General features: G+C 31.0%; 1 pseudogene; it reads left to right on the forward strand.

Annotated features, from left to right (window-relative positions):
• Positions 1-4,791, forward strand: part of LOC108776443 (lachesin-like) — a 27,729-nt pseudogene extending 22,938 nt beyond the window's left edge.
• Positions 4,792-5,425: the final 634 nt, after the last annotated feature.

The raw sequence follows: 5,425 nt of genomic DNA on the forward strand, positions 1-5,425 counted from the left end.
TATATATTATATATATATATTATATACATGTTATATGTATACATATGTTATTCTTATAATATTCTTTTTAAAGACGTATTTTTGAGATAATTTTATAATAAAAATATTTTAATATAAAAATGTCGAGGATATAATAGTTTTTAAATTAATCGCAATTAAATTTCGCTAATCACAGAGCTGACATTTCGCGCGCTCAGACATGACAAGTAGTGAATGTACCACGAGGGTCTTAACATGCAATATTTTTCAGAAAGTTTAAAAAAAATATTTATACATTTTTAATTTTTTTAATTATGTACATACACATGTGCATAATTAATATGCATAATTAATATCGGAATAGTATATCATAAAATATCAATTCAATAGCGAGATATTACGAATGTATCAGCTGTCAAAATAAATTCGTAACTATGTTCATTTGTCTCGTATGATAAACATTTGTATTTACATCGATATAAAATAAGATATGCTAGTGAATGGCATCTGACGTTTAAAACGTGAATCAGACAACATTTCTGAGGACGATAATGATGACGTATCTTGACGTCAAAATTTGACAGTTCAGATTTCGCATCGCAATATCTCCATTCGTAGGATATGTATATATAGGCCATAAAAAACAATTTTATTATATAATTTAATTTGAGTAAATTAAGAATACTGAGAAGTCGATTAATTCAGTTGTTTATTGTGAGATTCGATAATCTCGGGTGCTCGGAACTCACAGACTCGCGTAAATAATACGGTGCGATCTTGCTTTGCGTTCACTTGGCGCGAGACACTACCGTGTCTCTTGATATTATTTTATTTTATTTATTTAATAAATAAATAAATAAAATTCTATTTTGCTTTATTTTATGCCTTATATTTTATTGATTTTATGTAGGGGGTCCTTCCTGTTTTTTTAATAATACTTATTGTATCTTTTAATTATTATGAAATATATTTTAGTTTACAAATATAATAATCATACTACATACTAGACGAATTGCTTAAAATTAGTTTGGTATAAAATTTGTTAAACAATACCATTTCTAAACGCCATTTTAGTTATTAAGATAATCGTTTCAGTCTTACCTTTCTTTATTAGCCATTATGCAGATAACTAATAAGAAAAATATTACTTTCAGTGGAGAATATCCAGTGGTCGCGACAAAAGCCCATGCCCAGTTTAGAGCCGAGCTCTAATGAAATAACCGATGCATCTTTGTCGACCGTCGTGAGAAGCGAAGGTACGCTCGCTTTCCATTATTCGCTTAAGCTGTCTTTCTTTTGCTATTACTGGCGCAGATTTTCGCATTAAACAAGGTTGAAGCCACAGGAAAATATGATATACTTTAAATAGAAACGCATTATATCGACACAAAGTCATTTAATTTTGTTCTTAATTTCGTTTGAAGATTTCTGAGAAATAAAAGGAATATTTTACTTACTTTTAATATTATAGATACACGAAATTAAAATTGTAATACTATAAAGTTACTATAAAAACAAATATTTTATTTTTGCCACAAATGCAAAATAAAAATCTCCAAATTTTTATGACATGATTTATACAAGTTGAATTTTTCTACACTTTCAGTTAATTATTTCATGTATGTGTATATTCAACATTCAAATTAATTATATATACATGTATGTATAAATACAATAAAATTTAAGACATTCACAAGAATATTTTAATATTAAGACACAAGAATATTTTAATTTATCAATATATTTGTGTTATAGCGGGAATGAAAAGTTTGTTTGTCCTTTCGTCATTTTAATACAACGAATATTATAAGTGGCAATCCTGACTTTCTGCATTGCCGTCGTTACAATTACGCGCGCTGGCGACAGTTGCGATGTTGTCGAAACAAGTTTGAATATTCAAAGCTCCGACTGTGCAAACCTCGCGGAACTTTTAGAGGAAACAAAAATCAGATTATCTGACTACACGACGAAGGTGAGATTTGACAATTGCACTGGGAATTCAATGGAAACCAGATGCCTCGTGAGACCTGTACTTCATGATTGCAGATCTCCATTATTCGCTAACTGTGGTTAACATTACGCGTATTAATTTGATTATTCTGCTTTTAAATCATCTTGATTTGATATGCATTATGCGTCAAACAATAATAAATTTTGTTCAACATTTTGTTTCTTGCGAGTAAGTATGGATTATCAGTCGTATTCTTAAGTATATGCGATACTTTTTTGAGATCGTAAACTCTAGTTATTATCTAATTAAAATTTTATACTTATAAAATTATATTAATAATAATTGTTCATGAAAATTGTGTTTTATTAGCATTTTTATTTTATTAAATCTCTACATCTGATGAATAAAAAATTACATTCTGTCCTTCCACCTCCGACCATCACTTTTTTTTTTAGAATGTTCTATATATTGTGTACTCTTTTCTTTTAATTCAGATATGGTAACGTTTGTGATGCTTTTTACACTGAAAAAAGAGCTTTTCAAAAAATTTCATTACTATTTAATTTTAAAAAAATTTGCTTTGAATTTTTTATGCAATTTCACAAATTTGTGCATGCATATAATACATAAGGAAAATTTAAATATTGTTTTATATGAAAACAAATGTGGTGATATGAAGACTCATTTATTGTGTACAATATTAAATGATATATTAAAATATTAAAATTTAGCAATTTTTAATATAAAAAAATTATGTTGATTTATAAAGTTTTTGCTTTTCAATACCTGAAATTTAGGGCTTTTTTCAAAATAAAATCCTTGATTTTTTTAAATTTATAAATGATGGAATTTTGTTGACTTTATATTCTTTTTTTAACGATTAATAATACATAAAATCGTTTAGGTATTAAGAAACAGAAATCTTGTAAATCGATGAAATCAAAATACCAATAACATACTTTTTTTAAAGCGATGGAATTGTAGTGGGAAAAATATTTTATACTTTATTACCATAGAATACGTGTTTACAAAATTTAAATTTCTTTTCTCGCCTGCGAGATGAAATTTATGTGTATCGGATTTATGTGTCCCGTTCATGGTATACGTATGGCCAGAACATTCGTAATTCAAGCAATAAAATGTTGATCTATGCGATCAGTGAGGAGGAACGCTTGAAAACACGTCACCTTCCGCAAATACGTTGCCGCGACCCGAAATTCGCCGGGATACGTCGTCTTAAATCATCGCCCCCGACGTAATGCGAGAACTTACACGCCGCCGGGCAGTGGCGGAACTTTCCTACGGAAAGTTTCGCGGAAGGCGCGAAGTTTATTCCGCAAAACTTCCAGCAACGTGCCACGCCGCCTTCGGAGTCCTCCTCCCCATACCGAAAGCCTCTACCTCCTGTGCCGTCCTCCGCCACGACAAACGTGGAACTCTCGACGGGATTTTGATGAAATCCCATGCGGTTTATGAACTACCGCGCTCGGTCCAACTATGGCAAGTAATCTGCACCCAGCGTCGGTATCCAAACTTGTTTCGATTATCATGTAAACTGGTGGGTATGAGCGAAGTCGTAGCAATTCAGATAGCAGCGAGTTGGACGCGATCTGGTTTACGATCTCCGCGGCGAGCGGACAATGAGACTCGCGTTACCCAACGTAAAAGATAATACAAAAGTGCGCTAACGTCGACGTCTACCATAAGCAATGTTTCTAGAAAGAATACGTAATATACGGCAAGAATATTGGAAAGATTCACCGCATCTCCCGTTATCCGAAGAAGAAGAAACTATAAATTTTTCCGGAGTTTGCCCTTAGCTTTCGTTTTTGAATATTCCATCTATTCGTGGCACGAATGGGCGTCTTATATATGTAGTAGCGTTTAATGGTCACAAAATGTCGTATAATATACCCTTAACTAAAAATATTAGACACGTTATTAACCATTATTTAATGTTTTAGCTCAATTGATTTATAGTTGCTATGAATTATCCTTTGTTTCAAGAACCCTCTAAACTTACGTACCGTTTAAAAGGATCAGTAATTGCAAACTGTAAAATAAATAGATAAAAACACAGAAAAAAAATTGTTTTTACATTTTACGTTAAATATTTATTAACTCAAATAAATATCTTTTGTACATTTTTAAAAAGTAAAATGTAATATTCAAACTAAAAACTACGTTAATCGACATATTTATTTAATGATCATTAGCAACTTTTACTTTTTTTGGCAAACTGTAATTGCTTCTTCTATTTTTTTCTTTACACATTCGATAATTGTAGAATAGAGTACATTACTTGCTCACAATTTTCAACCTTGATTAAATATTTGTTTCTGTAGTATCTATTTTAAATTTTCATATTTTTTCGCGTAGAAACTAAATTAAAATATAGTACGTTAACATTTTTTAATTTGAATATAAAAAGGATCAATAGAATCTAATATAATAGATTAATGCATTTGGCAAACCATAGTTAACGATCTTTTTTGTAAAAGCAATGTTTATTAAAACTTTTGAGTGATACTGTATAATATTGGTAATCAATAGGATACAAAAGAGAATTCTAGATCAATAAAGTCTTTTAGCCAAGGCTGTATTATTGAGACTTTGATATATTATCAATGTATGATGATTTGTTTTCAGAAACGCGATTTCGTGGCAGGCCGAGCCACGAGGAGAATCACGAAGCCGAGAACGTCATTGACACTAACAGCCACAAAAGCGTCGACAATGATATCGGACAGCGAAGAATCGACAACACGGCACAATCGATGTCATCTAAAAGCAGCACATGGCATTGCGTGACGCGATCCAGCGCTGCGATTTGCATAATCGTGCTCTCTGCCCTGTCGTAGTCGTCGCGGAGTGAGGATGATTGAATCAATGTCCTTCCAGCTTGCAGCATAAATCCTGCAATCTTTCCTCAACCGCGCAAGGGATCAATTAACTAACGAATAGCACACTTATTGCAGGATCCACGATTATATTGACGACCGAAAGGAAGACGATTATCATAATGGGATTATAGGAATTTATCTTGCCTTTGATAAGGCGACACATTACTCGTTATAATAGATTGTTATAACAAATCGCGCCACTCTTTCTTTTTTGCTTTCAGCTCTTTCATATTATTGATCAAAGATGCAAGCAAAAACGAACTACGAGCAATATTGCAGACACAAAGTATAATTATTTTATGTCGTATCAATCTGAGAAAAAATGAATTCGTAATTATTTTTATAAAATTTATAATGTTTTTAAAATTCATAATTTTTTTATAAAATTCATTGATGCTATATTTTGGAACGAAGGCCTTTCTGTATTGTTATCGACATTTAATACCAGAATCACCGATAATGATATCTATTTATTCCTACTATTTTGATATATACTATGTATATAGGATGAATTAATTAAAATGTTTTATCTTTTTTTTGTAATGGATGGGATTTGTGCAAAATATGTTGAAACATATGTTAATTTTATTTT

Source organism: Cyphomyrmex costatus, unplaced genomic scaffold (genome assembly GCF_001594065.2).
Source record: "Cyphomyrmex costatus isolate MS0001 unplaced genomic scaffold, Ccosl1.0 scaffold36, whole genome shotgun sequence".
Lineage (NCBI taxonomy): Eukaryota > Metazoa > Arthropoda > Insecta > Hymenoptera > Formicidae > Cyphomyrmex > Cyphomyrmex costatus.